Source organism: Varroa jacobsoni, unplaced genomic scaffold (genome assembly GCF_002532875.2).
Source record: "Varroa jacobsoni isolate VJ856 unplaced genomic scaffold, vjacob_1.0 contig04217, whole genome shotgun sequence".
Classification (NCBI taxonomy): Eukaryota; Metazoa; Arthropoda; class Arachnida; order Mesostigmata; family Varroidae; genus Varroa; species Varroa jacobsoni.
The window spans coordinates 1-15,023 of NW_019215191.1; the positions used below are offsets into that span (position 1 = coordinate 1).

The window sequence follows — 15,023 nt, forward strand, 5'->3', positions numbered from 1 at the left end:
TATAGCCCTTCAAGCAGCACGAACAGGTAGGCCAATGTTGTATGCTGATGAACTATAAATTGATAAATTATTATAAAGAACAATTATTTTAACCGATAAATAGGTATCCCACACAAATTAATCATAACTGAGGATAAACTGGAGCGGCTTAGTCAAAAATGTAGAGATCACTCATTTTCATCATAATTTCATATAAATATATCTGATATATCTCTTTTAGTTCCAAGCGTAATGGCACGAAGAGTACGATGTGTAGCCAAAATGACGAAGCCAGTCAACACTACAACGAGAAATCTGGCTTCAAGTACGTAGTCGTAACGTTAAGCATTTCCAGCATTCGCCGACATCTTTTGTTTTATAAGATAACACTATGTAATAAACTCCGTAGTCGATTTCACTAAGCGTGATTCCTTGTTGAGCATTGAGCCGGGAAATAGAATAAATCACTGAAAAAAATCTAATTTGGCTTTTCACTGTATGTTATTTATTAATATATATATACACATTTATCTATTATTAATAAAAAAAAAATATGTTAAAAAAACTCGATAGTTCAGTTCATATACTTTGTGGAACTTGCTTTAATCGACGGAATAAAAATCGGTGTCGGAAACAAAGCCTAGTTTAAATAATACCGAACTTGGCGTCCGAACCCTTGCTTCGTTCGACCGGACACATTCCGGCCCCACCGCCACAACCTGTTTAGTGCAGGCCACCAGGCACCCCACCTGCGCATAAGCTTTGGCTGCGCGCCACAGAGGGCGCCACAAGTCCTTACATGGTAAGGGCACAATCGTACCGCGGATTAAGACAGTTTAATTGAAACCAGTCTCGCACATCGATTGCACTGTAATTTGTGTGCGCAAACGCTCTCGTCCCTCAACTAATCGAACGGAATGAAAAGTGCAGGTTGATTTTGTTGGTTTCGAAAATCAACTGTGTTCTTTAACAGCAGTTTCGCCCAACGTGCGACAAGCACTGGAACTGTGCTCTGCGGGCCAGTGGATGTCGGAGACGGGCAAATATGGCGGCCCTGGTGGAAGGTTGTCGCTATGGATTATCGTCAGAGGGTACAAACTCTTCAGATAGGACTTTAATTTTCGTCAAACTTACGGACTCTGCTCTCAAGGCTGTGGAGGACTTCGTCAAATTCAAGGTAGGTCCCTAACGTTCTTGGTTCCGAAGCACCGAACAGCTGTTGGTGTAATAGCCAGCCAAGACCTTGTAACCGTATCTGTGGTAATTGTGCACCCCTTTTGTGATCGTACGTGCTCCCGGAACACCCCCGTGACTCAGTTGAGTGTCCAGCTGAACAGTCGAACGGCCGGCCGAAATCGTCTTATCTCGGCGTTGACGCGTTCAGGGCCTTCAAACCGGTCAAGCCAACTCTCAGGACAGCAGCCGATTTAAGTTGCTTCTCCCTGTGCCAGCTACGATCGCTGTTGCGGCTATCCGGTAATAGCTAACAGCAGCCGCTCAGAACACAGTGATATGATTCCTAATGAGAAGTGCTGAGTTTTGTTTGATTTGAAAAAATATGCCGATGTTCGACGTATTATTCATTGGCAAATTTGTATTATTCGTTGGCAGGTTTCAAAATAGAGGTTTACGTCGTTTATAATCAATATCTATCGTAGATGCTGCGTATAAACGTAAAATTAGCTGAAATATGAATATCTACTTCTAACTTTGATGTTTTCGGAGACCTTAGTCAATTAGGCGTCCTTTGAGACTTCCGCTAGTTTCATCAACGACAGCCTTTTTAAGGCTTTTCGTGTTCGTATAGACTAGATATGCGGCGGTTGTCATCGTGTCCATGGTAATAGTAGCCGCATTGTCGAGTCTCGTTTGGTATGTCAATCAGACTTTCTGCTGAAGCTTGAGAAAACAATGGGCTAGCTGAAGAATTCATTTGTTATTATTAATTAGTACTAGCGGTTGTAGCAGTAACACTGGCCAGAACGAATATGTCCATAAGCACGAATCGAAGGTTTCATCATGACCACTACTAGTCTTGAGCTTGGTCAGCTCTCCCCCCGTCTGTCCCACCTTAAATACGAAATATGGGTGTCAGCTTAGGGCGGCTCAAAAAACCAAAAAAAAACAATAAGTGCTTACGTCAAGATGCTAACCGTACCTAACATCAAAAGCACTACGTACCATTTCATCAAATGCGGTACATAAACACAGTTTGAATTGTAAGACCGGTTGATTTATAGTCCATAATCGCGATTCTCACAATGAAGCCGATGTTGTTGTGGTCGTTGTTGCTTCTAGACGCGAAAAGCTAGTGTTTAAGTATATTGATGTTACTGATGATTCCAAGCTGGCCAAGCCTTTATAGATGATATTAGCACAGCTGCTAATTTAATGGTTCATTCAGGGGTGTATTAGCTAGTCGTAACCCCCTTGACTGAGTGAATGTTCCCAGTATATTGTGTTATATGCGTATCCTCAAAATACTCTCTGTGTATCCTGATATGATCCTTCTCTACAACCCATTGTGTGGTGCTCAAGCCGAGATGGCCGCAGTCGTCCAGTACATGGGTTTTCAGTTGTCAATCCAGCATCATCATTTCTAGCAGATACGGCCGCGTCTATGGGAAATTGCAAGAACAACGGTATATTTGGTCATCCCTAATGTCCAATGGCTGTGATAGACATGTGACGTCAACAAAAATGTTAACGAAAGTCAAGCGATGGAAGAACATAAAGAACAGAAAAATCAATGGTGATACTGTGGTGGCAGCAGGAAAAGAAACCCATATTAAACTAGCCTACGCGTGTATGTATGTGTGTACGTATGGCTGTGTAGTGCACATGTGTGATATTCATCAGTAATCATTACTGAGCCATGATATACGAACAGACATATGAAAGATTCAGTGCGAAGAAGATCGATCAACATCCTCATATTATACTGAACCGGGTAAACACATGCAGACAACTCCGAACTGGTGCGTTTTCGGTTAGCTCGCGGCTGACTCTAGCTGCGCTCGTTGCTGACGGAAGGGTTCATTTGGTTAAATTTAAATGGTTGGTTTGGCGTTTTATTGTCTGTTACCGTTTGTTATGTACTCGAAGTGAAAATGTTGGATGCGGTAACAACAATAATAACAGCAAAAACAACTGAGGCAAATCACACGAAATGCTGATCTAGTCATTGTCTTATGTTAACGTTACATGTTGCGTATTTTTGAGTGGGTGTTTGTATGCGTGTGCGTGCGTGTGTGTGTGTGTGTGCGTGCGCGCGCGCGCGAGTATGAGTAGATATCTCGCTGTTGATGACTATTTTGATTCTCGGCGACAGTTGGCGGCATCTATTTTCATAAATGGGAGATAACTATTTTGTTATTGTTTTTGCTTGTCACAGCGACACAGATCATGTGTTTATCTGTTAGCGTGTGTAAATCATTTAATTGTAAGCTAAGACTAATGCAGCCGACTAAAGTAATGACAAATTATATGTATCAAGATACATGTACACCATGCATTAATTAGGCCGTATAATGGGCGCGTGTCACATGTAGCAAAAAAAAAAAACTTGTATACAAGTCTGTACAAGATTTGCTCGGTGCTGATATATTGTAATTAAAATAAAACGTAATTCCTATTTTTTTTTGGAATCGTTGCAGTTTAAGCCTATCTAGTGCTACGTATGTTTCTTTGTTGCGAATTCATCCACGTTTTTAGCGTATTTTGCTCAAGTGAAGCACTTGTAGACTGTCGAAGCTGTTCCCTTTCGTATGTGATCAAACAATTGAGATGTGTATGTCGCATAGGTGAGCTAGTGTTTGTGGGGACATGTAAAACAGTGTGGCAATCGACCTTTGGTTTTTCGGGGGCTAGATGAATCGATATGCCTTTCGACGATTGAGAAGCGCGACTATACCAATGGTGGTGGGGTCGGCTATGAAAATGATCCTGCAGGTGACGAGGTAATATTCACTGCAAAGGTTGTGGTGACAACATGGCGTAGGAGCTTGCAAACCTTTCATGAAACTCGCATGATTACTTGAATATTTTGATGAGGTTGGACCGCGAAAAGTTTATTGGTTTTGAATGTCCGCTGCGGCCTCAAGCCGTCAGGCCTTGTCTCCATCAGCTCTGCTCGATTGCCATATAGGCGATTAAATAGAGATGGTGGGTCGCAGCACGTCTAATTCCCACTTCGTCGTGTTCTAACATTGCGGTCGTTGCTTTTGCTGTCGAAAGCCATTACCATCGGACGCATTACTTTTACTGATAAAATGGCCTATCTGTCGGTGCCTGACCATCTGCTAGTGCAAGCCTACGACGATGGCGTTACCGACGGCGTAGTTGATTCGTAGAGCCACCGTAGAACCATGCTAGCATCATCTGATCGGCATCATAGACACGAATCAGCCACCTTCATCAGACACCAGCCAAGACCGATTTTGTAGCTGAGTTTTCATAGTTACTGGCACCTGGAAGTGGCAACTGCTAGGAGCTGGAAACGAACGCACATTGAATATAAATAGCCAAGTAGCGGTTTATTACCTTTTTTGATTATCATTGATATTTCGGTTTTTCTTTTGGTATACGAAAGTCTTTCTCGCTCCCGTCATATAATGGTATTGGGGATAGCGTGACGCCAGCGCCAGCATCTTTGATACTGTAGCTCCATCGCATCAATTAGGTTTGATTGACATGAGTTGGCAGTAGCAGCTGGAGAGCTGCTGCTGTTGTCTCGGGTGTCCTGCTGTCCATATATTCGTTGAACTCGTGGCCAGTTGGTCCGATGGCCGTTCGTCGTCGTGACGAACGACACTTGCCCGTTGACAATATCCATTAATAATGCTTCTAATGCTCTTGCAGACCGAGCGAACATCGGTCGGCAATCCTGACGAAGAATCAGCTGCTAAGGTTTTAGCCAAACCTGCAGCTGCAAGAGAGCTACAGATGCTGTTGATGTTATTATTGTACTGCCTCCCTGCTTGCTCCCGCAGAAACTCCCATCGCTATGAGTAGCGCTGCTCCAGCCGCTTGGGTATGGCTTTCAGTCCGGCACAGCTGGAGCAAGCTGTCCCGTCAGTACTGCTTTTTTGTAGCGGCAGAATCAACCGCATTACCACCAGCTGCTGCAGCTGCTGATAAATGATGGACTCATACCGGACAATTCGGCGAACCGTGACATCTTTCTATGCGGAGCTGGGTCGTGTGACGGCTTGGACGCTGACTTGAAGCAGCTTTTGCGTTAATGCTGGTGCCGCGGGCGCTGCTGCTGTTTGTGCTGCAGATACTAGTGAACAACTATGAAGTCCGCAGCAGTGGCCGTTGCATCAGTAGCGACCAGTATCTATCGACTGTTCGACCATTCGTTTCGCTTATTCGTCCATACGTGTGCTCCAGTGCTGTGCTATTTCGGTTAGACGTATCGGACAATGGCCAAATGCGCCGTCAACATTAGCAGCATTAGGAGAAAACGCTGTTGCAAGTATTTGCTTTATGAATTTAACTCGAGCTGCCCAATATATCCATCGAATGTTGAATGATCCAGTGAACGATCCGAATCAAATGAATTGACCCAATCCACCTGGCCAGAACGAAAAGCGGTAGACGAAGTAATGACGGAATTGCCGTTCGAAATTGTACTCATGAACAACCTGTTGAGTGTACAAACACGCAAAATCAGTTCCGGCGTCCGTGAGCAGCTGAGATCTGCAAATCGACCAGCATTGCTTTCTATAGAACGACTACAGACAAACTGTAAAGGAATATAACACTGTATTATGGTCACTCATGATGCATTCCTGTACGTTTAATGTGCTAGTTCGATGATGTGATCGAAAAGGCATTGCAGATTAGTTTAATATTGGTCCGTATAGTTAGACAAAGACATGAATACGCGCGTCGTTCGTAGTGTTTGGAACATAAAAAACGGTTGTTTACATCAAAGTTTGTTGTACTCTGACCCGTAGTCAAATCTGTGCTTACAACACTACTTAGTTACTGTGAGGATGTTTACAATTTTAGGCATATACAAATACTATATAAATATACTAGACCTATCATTTTTCGTCATTATGACCCTTTTCATTAGCTAGTTAGTGTCGGTAGGTTAAGCGTTTAGGTCGGGCCAACAGGTCATTCGAGAGATCGAATTCAAGCCATAGATGTTACTCAATGGGTGCCTTTACGATATCCCATCTACCCACGCATTTTCGTGGTACTGACCAACACCTCGACTCAAATCGGTGTCGTTGTCATAAGAGAAAAGTAGCATAATGTTGCTTTCTATCAGAGTTACAGCATCTTCGTTATATAAATCTTATAAGGATAACCGTCTCACACCTGTGCACCAAAAGTCACATATAATTTACGCAAAAATTCGTTTTTAATGTTAGAGAGCATTGTTTTATATGCACCAGACAAACAACTGTGCACAACAGGATTAACGATGACAGAAGCTTTTTTTTCGGAGACATGCGTGGCATTGCTACGCCTGGGGGGTAGTCATTTTAAATGACTTCAAAGGTACTATAAAGTGTTATCAGATACATAGGTCTCTGTCTTCAAAGTTGTTTATTACTTGGGGATCCTTACTGCTAAAGTCGCTTTCCTAGGACTTGTGGCGGTCGTGTGTAGTGTGTTAGCCGTCTGATGGGTCTTTCCTTACAATGAACCCGTCGTATCTGACGTGTGTTGTTGGGATTTGGCGGTACTATCAAACTAGCGACAGAATTTTCTTCGAAAAGGTTACCTTTCCAAGAGAGCAAATCGTTTAGATGCTCTGATTTTCTTTACTGATAGATGTAGCGAGTATTTCTCGCCCTAATATTTAGCGCGTAATAACTTTTTGTTTTTATTTATGTGCTATTTAATATTTAAAACACCAGTCAGTATTCGATCATTTTCGTAGGCGCTATCGGTCACCTTTTGATAACTTTTAATAAAGGAGATAATACGCACTTGTATGTTATTCTGTGTCGAAATTTTCAACTAGGCCTTTCTGTGGCGTATTTTAGAACCTTGTTAGGTCACAGCTGTTAGGTGACCGAGCTTTCTCAGATCAGGCTTGACTGTAGACCGTTGGCCGAGGCGATATCGGTTCAAAAGTTCTGCTTGACAAGGTTGAATTGACATACCACCAAAGCCCATATACGCCAGCTCCTCCGCTGCCATCATCAGCATGACCGGAGGCGCCTTTGTGGGATGAGGTGGAAGCAGCCGGTTTTGCCTAATCTCGTACTACACTCGTCGAGCTGCAGTTTTGTCACTGGCATCGTAATGATATAATTGCGTCCGCCTGCTTCAGTCGTCTCGATTTATCTGTGTTGCTGCTTTGACCGCCTGGGGCAAACGAGGCGTTTCTAGCAGCGGTTTCTTCTGGTTTTAGATACAGCCGCTTGCCCGGTTACGGGAGAACAAGAGAGCTGGGCGTGCGCGCTAAACAACGACATGGGGAAAAACGAACGACACTGCCGACTTGAAAAGGTAAAAATACAAGTACTGCTTTCAATAGTGTGTTGACCGTTGAAGCTGGCGCATTGCTATGCCTGATTTCTTTTTACCACTGTGGTGGCTGGTGGTGGTGCTGCTGCCACCGCCGCCGCCGCCGCCGCCGCTGATACCGGTTGCAACCAGCAACCGGTGTGTACGCTCGTAAAGGCAGACCGTCTCCTTCTGATAAATGTCGGTTTATTGAAATCTAGCTGCAACAGCACCGCGCATAGTATTCAGTTATGTGAATTTACATATAACTACAGTGATCGAAAGTCTCATACAGAACACTCTGTCGCCTGTACAGCGACGGATTTAGTCGTTGTTATTGGTCATCGGATGGATCTTTTCTTGCTGAGTGCCATTGGCCGGCATCGTCGCTGTCATCAGCACCGCGTTCAACATCGCAGCATCGTCAATTCTGTCTGTCGATTCTGACGGGACCACTTTTGGTGAACGATCTCATGTACTGCTGATAGCGCTGCTAATGCTGATGACCAGCGTACCGTGAGTCTTTGGTGCTATCTCTGGTGCAAAAGCAGCGTATTTAAAATTGTATGTACTAGTACCACTGCTACAGCGAGTTCTACTGATATTGGGGATGCCGTAGTCGTTGAGCTCTAGTTACCACGATCCGTTCCACCGTGCGGAGGACACGTTGAGGTGCTGTTTGTCTGTCGTTGCCCCACGTGTGCCTGTGTGTTTAGGGCCTGCTCATGTAGCTACTGCTTGCGGCAACAGCATTACTTAGATGGAACCGACACCATCATAACCACAACAGCATTTGTAGCGAGCAAGTCAATATCATCATGATCACAAGCAGCAGCATGCCCGTGTTATCTCTATCGGGAATGGACACATAAGATACTTGGCAAGAGAGATACACATGCAACAGGCATCAGCAACACTAACACTAACAGTAACAGTAGTACTAGTAGCGGCGGCGGCGGCGGCAGCGGTGACGGCGGCGGCGACGACGATGATAGTACAGCTTGCGGAATCAGACCGGTTTGCCAACAACTTGAACAAAACCGGTCGACAGAGCACACGAGGGTTCGTCGGCTTTTATTTAGCAGACGAATGTGCAGCTGGCTATAACAACAACAACAACAACGACAACATCATAAACGACGACGGCAATAGCTAAAAACGAAGTAAACGCAATGAGAAAGGTGATCTAACGAAGGAAATGACGACGCCTCCTCTATTTTTTCTTCGTATTCTTCTCATAGAAGATCCAGAAAATACTGGGCTTCTAAGGAAGTATTTCGAGAGGCAGATGCCTCCCCGGTCACCTATTTTTTTCAGATCGAATTGCAATTTAGCCCGATTTCACAAGTTTTCGATACTCACTTGTCCACACAGTAGACAGTTGAACTGACGGGTCAATTGCAGCGCCAACACCGGAACCAGCGTCAGCAGGAACTGTGATGTTTCAATTGATTCTTCAAGAATTAGTGGCTGGTGGTCATCATTAAGCAAGTTGTCGCTTTGCGCATGACTCTTGTGTGGCTGGTGGTAACGTTGTTGAGATCAACGCAAACTGACATATCGATCATGAGGCAGAAAACCCTGTCAGAGTCAGTAGTAGCGAGCTAGAAGAATTCGATAGGATGAAACGAGTTAAAAATGTAAAAATTCAACCACTGTTTTCATAAGCACAAAGTAAAGCAAGCGATGATTCTAAACTACGTACTATCCAAGGAAAGCAAAAGCAAATTGCGTTTGAGTGTACAAAGTTTGTGTTTATATCGTACTCAGCTGCTTGAATCTTGAAAAAGAACACAAGGGAAAAATAGACAGACAGGCAAAACACATTTAGAACAATTATAATAATAATAATGACAATACGTAGTTGTAATGTCAAACAAATAGCGAATACTGTTCAATAGGAAATTTCTGACTTAGTTAGCAGCACTTTCTGTGGAAATTTACTGAGCAAAATAAACCTATACTAAGAAAAGGTAAAAAGCTGTCACCAGCCGTAAAGCGCAGGTTGAAGAAGATGTGCAGGAACAAAAGAAGCTTGACACAAAATAACCTTAGCGCAAGAAAAACCTCGAAGGTCCATGCATGAAACTCGTTCGATTACGAATGTAAGAGAGCGGATCCGCTTCCATTTGGCAAAATGTGTTTTTACATAGCTGTTCCTACTTCACTAAGTAAGATGACAATATAGAACAGTTTTCTATAAAGTAGATTAATGGCAAGATATAATTTGGCCCTGTTACAGATGCACGAAGCTTCATTGTTCTTCTCCTTTGCGATTTCATACAAGCAAAAGAACATACGTATGTGGTGTTACAACCAGATGCATGCTCTATGTCAATATTTGCCGAACAAAGTCAACTTAAATATGGCGGTTCCGTAATTGATAGTTTTTCGCTATTTTTACTGCCTACGTCACGAAACTTAATGTGGGAAATCGCTACTTGGTAAACCGTGGCGGTTGGGTGCCGTAGGGATGTGATTTTGTCATGAGGTGCTAATATTATGGCGTACCAACAGCAAAGGTAAGGAAAGCGCCACTTTCAAGGGTTTTATATAGTGAAACAAGAAACGAAAGAAACTGAGTTGTATATTCAGCCAATCGTCCCAGTTCCACATATCTAGATAGGCACTGACACATCAATCTTTGATAATGTAGTACGACGCAGCAATAACGGAGTTCCGTTTGCTGTCGTTGCAGTATATTTATATATATATAGAACACGTAGGCGCATATGTACATGACATAATATTAGTTGGGATAGTTCAGAACTAAATGGTAGTTGCTTGGTTAGCGGTGATCGGTGACGCTAATACTAATAATATAATCCTTTCTCGGGTGGCTCTGGCAAGGCTCGGCTAACCCGGCCTTATGTTGAACGCGCAGGCCTCGCTCTGCAGAGATTCTGCTGAAGAGCCTGAGATCACAGAGGGTAGCATAAAACACGCCTAGCTTAGCAACATATGGACATGTGGCTGCTACCGCCGTTACGGCGGCCGTTTGTTCGCATTCACGGCTGCTCTCTTTATTCGGCGTCAGTAGTTGATCCTATTCTACGATGGGACAATCGTTTGACGTTTGTCTGTTCCAAGTTGCGATGTTCGTACTGGCAATTTGCCGGCACCATCGCCCGCTGCAAGACGGCTGCTACCTACGAATTAATCTAGCCACCCACATGACCATGTGGTCCTGATGTATATACCATTTTTATGATAGTCGCCGTTGTTATACGATAAAACGACAGCTGATAACGACCTACTACTGCTGTTTAGTTTCGCGATGACACACAGCACGGACCGCCGGTGCCTGCAGGTAGGCTGCGAGTGGAAAAGGGACCATAGAAAGGAACGTGAACCTGCCTGTCACAGTGGCCCGGTTCACGTCACAAAGCAGGACGAAACCGAGTTGAACTGAACTGGTTTAGGAGGATCAGCAGTGGAAGACAGATGACCACACAAGCACTTGCAATTGCGGCTGAAATATCTGATCTCCTTTTTATAAATAATGGGTGACTCTCTCATTACATTTATACGAGCGTGTCTATAGACACCTCGACGACCCGCCTTTAAATTAAAATAATGCAATAATAGTAATTTTATAACATTATATATATAACAGTACTAAGCAGTCCTTTTGGTTCACGTGTTTGCAACAAACTGAAATATGGAAAGTGGCAAATAAGTAAACGGAGCTAGCTCTATGTGCCTTTTATAATTTTATACGTTAATCGTCGTTGGCGACTTTTTTATTTTTGGCTGGTCTGCCAACTCTGATGGAAGTCAACTGTAATGACCACACCACGAGTCGAATAAAACTACAAATAGAAACTAGCTCGTTACCATTTCTCTATTTTTATTGAAAGTTTCATTATATGAAACACTATCAACAATCGAAACGCAGCTCGTCGTCGCCCGTAAACCTGTTCATTCGAAACAGTAAGCCCCTGTTGAGGCGTGGGTTATCTCTGTCGGGATAAGGGAAAGAAGGCCGACGTGAACATGGACGATAATCTATCAATAACGCGACCACTACCACTTCAACGACACGACATTGAAAGTAGAAGCGGCTGCACCAGAAGCCGAAAAACGGTCGAAACGTTCGTTGTTTAGCAGTACGACGCACTAGAAAGGTAGTTCTAGTAGTTGTTGTAGTAGCAACAGCATCATGTAGCTGCTATCATGAATACTGGCATTGCAGTGTGTGCTGTGTAGGCCTCGCGACTACAATGCTCTTGGTCGTCACCTGAAATATTGAACACGTCGAAATGTTTTCTTTGCGTATAGTGAACCACGTGTTTGAGGATGGCACGCTTGGCCAGAACCAAGAAGCAAGGATACGTATACGTTACACATGCATCAACACACAGCCATCGAATCGAACGCGATCTGGGCTCTTTCTGTCGTGTCGCGCACGCTGACTCGTTAGATCACTCACTCACAAGAAAGAAAAGACCGATATGACCACGGCAACTGAATATTACCGCTTTTGCTGCTGCTGAAGCTGATAATAGCAACGAAGCGGTTAGTTGGCCGTGTTCCTGATGGTAATAAGCTTCTAGGTGATTTATCCCTGTTTATTCGCGCTACTCGGCTAAACTGTACGTGACCACGTTACCGTAAGCGGGCGACCTTCGGTGGGAGAATGGCTTGGCAATTCAGGCACGCTCTGGCCGACACCGTCGCGGCTGGATCCTACACCCCCTGCAACGAACGGATGCGGAACTGCCCTTGCAAAACACCAGATATGTAACAAACAGATGAACCGACAGATATGGAAAGTGGCAGGGGCGACACTTAGAACAATTCTGTTAGCAAAGGGCCCGACATTTTGTCTTCGCTTGCTGGGTCATCCAGCAAGTTCAGCAGAATCGACAAGGTGCAGAGATTTGTTTTGCTGGGCGCGATACCTCTCCGCTCTGCTCATATCTGTCTGTCTGTTTATTTTGTGATTGATGTTGACCTGTGCAAACTGGCTTGTTGCGCGCCTGCATGCAGTCAACTACATACAGAGGTGTAAACGAATGAACATAGGAGGCAAGGATCAAGAATAGGAACAGCTGTGTAATGGTAGCAGTCTCAAACGGACATGAAACAAAAATTGAAAGTTGGTCGTTTTGGGGATTGGGTTAGACAGATAAACTGGCATGCCGCAGACGTGTTGTCCGGCTATTCCAGTTTTCTGGGGCTGAACGACCGTCAAGAGGTAGCGACGACAACGACTACAACGACGGCGACGGCGACGACGGCGACGACGACGACGACGACGGCGACGACGACGATTGCTGCTGCTGCTGTGCTGGAGGTCAACTAGCTACGTTGGACCGTGGCACTGTGTTCGACTCCCCATTTACGCTAGTTCTTAGCGATGAAGCAGCTGTAGGTAGGAGCAAATTTGTAAGATTTTTCTTTCCACTACGGTAGTTCATGTCTCTGCTACTTTTTAGCCGCCTGTTCGCTTGTGCCGCAGGGCGCTCGCTATTGCATCAGTAATCAAAACATCCATTTACCTTTGTAAAGGCATACGCTAAAGAACAATATGCATAACTGCCAACCCAACTGGGACCAACTGACAATGATTCCTTTTTTGTGACGGTAGTTCTTTTTCCAACAGGATAGTATATAGTGAGTCACTCACTAAAACTTGCTTCTCGTTACAATGTCCTCGATGAGTTCAGGAGTCGATGTTTCGTTTCTTTTATTAGTGACGCGCAATAGAATTTGAATTTTGTCTGTCGGTCTGTCTGTCTGTCCGTAACCAGATATAGATGACTGCTACTATAGGCCACCGCACTACGGTGGCTATGGGGCGTTGCGATCCTCCTAAAAAACGTCTCAACACAAATGACAAGGTGAAGGAAGGCTGGCTGCCTTACACTGATTATGTTGTTGTTGCTACTGCGGTAATAGTGGTTAGCCCTTTTAAAAAAACTTAACCATTTATGATGGTGACGCTCCCCATAGAGTGGATAATATGTATGCAATAATGGCGCCGCGACGTCGGTGAGTTTTGCCGATATGCGCGGTTTACTCAGCTGTGAGCTGAACAGCGCTGCTGGGCAATGTCACAGTAGTATTATAACATAACAATAGCATAGGCCTTAGGCTAACACAATGTGCGATTTTAGACACAAACACTCATATACAGGCAGGCAGAATCAAACAAACGGAAAAAATAGCGACAATTTATGATTAAGAGAGGCAGTCGCTACAGCCGCTTCTTCTTCTTCATTTTGATATTGTGATGTTGCTGGGAAAAGAAGCCGATAGTGCTTTTTTGTGAGTGAATTTTTGAAAATGTTACACGGGTGGACTGGGTGTAATAGTCGACGGAGACATTTCCGGATCGGGATTGAAATGAGTGGATGACTAATCTGTTTCGATTTTAACAACGACAAAAGGTCGTCACGATGGTTATGTAGCAGATGCAACAACAGCTGGCTTATAAGGCTTGCATATAGAGAAGTTTTCTTGTTCACTGGCCACTATATAGGCAAAAGTAATCAAAATCCGGTAACTACACGACAAGCTAGAAATTCAAGGCGATCCTAGAAACAAAGTTCGAAATTGTTCCCGTACCTTTCGTTTATGTCACGTGACAGCCGAGCATAGGGCAGTTAACGACATATTTGTTACTGCTATATCGCCTGGTACATTGAGGAACATCTGTATAAACAATTGTCCGAGCTATAAAGTGCATTAATTCAGTAAAACAGTAACCTTCTCATACATCGTATGGATAGCATATGAAGTCCTCCACATGACATCATCCCCACGGTTGAAAATCGTTTCTGCGTTTTTTTTCTACCTAGTTTGTCCTTTTCTCACTGGAATAGCATAGCTAACTTTAAAAGAGGTACTGACTGAAAATAGAATTAGTCTATTTGTCTTCGTGTATTTGTGGGTGTGTCTTCGTCTGTCTATATCGGCTAATGACAACCTAGTGTCAGTCACTCTGCCGAATTTCCCTAGTTTTTTCCTCGCATCGAAATGCGGTCTGCTATGGATAGACGTGCATCTGATTTACTGGTTGGTTAGAATTTACATAGCAGCACATACTATAGAATAGATAGGTACTATCAATATGGTATTGTACTACGGTCATTTTGAAGTCCTTGAGAAAAAAAAAAGATCAAACTCTGGCTAAAGATTCAATTGGGATATTAGGTATTTATGGTGCATCGTAAGCAAACACTAATGTTTGATTAGTAGTATCTCGTTTATATTCGCAATGTATTATTATTGAGTAGATCTGATATATTGCTTTTTATATGGCACAGCTGCTGACCAGACCTGACACAAAACTCCTTCAAATATTGGCGCCTTGTGAAAAATGAGTAGATGATCGATGCGGACGATGGCAGCCGGTGCTACTCATCGTCACGTGTATCGCTCATGATTTTGTTCGCTGTTGCTGTCGAAGTGGATCGGTGCGATTCTCGACTAATAGTCGGCATCATGAACACACATATTATCAGTGTGACAGAGCACAGTGACTAAGGATACTTTGAGGAAACCTGAAAGTTAGATGTATGAAGATAGAGATCGTTGTTGTGCGCCGGATTGTGCGACGA

The 15,023-nt window shown here is 43.8% G+C and overlaps 2 long non-coding RNA genes across 2 annotated transcripts; one reads left to right on the top strand and one right to left on the bottom strand.

The window, feature by feature from the left end:
- The first annotated feature begins 38 nt into the window (after window positions 1-38).
- LOC147751781 (uncharacterized) lies at window positions 39-11,237 on the top strand. The gene is made up of 2 exons (XR_015315918.1): window positions 39-1,156; window positions 10,726-11,237. It is a non-coding gene; the product is annotated as an uncharacterized LOC147751781 (long non-coding RNA).
- Window positions 11,238-11,288: 51 nt separating this feature from the next.
- LOC111273002 (uncharacterized) lies at window positions 11,289-14,524 on the bottom strand. The gene is made up of 2 exons (XR_002687825.2): window positions 12,068-14,524; window positions 11,289-11,695 (listed from the first exon to the last, which is right to left on the bottom strand). It is a non-coding gene; the product is annotated as an uncharacterized LOC111273002 (long non-coding RNA).
- Between the last annotated feature and the right edge of the window lie 499 nt (window positions 14,525-15,023).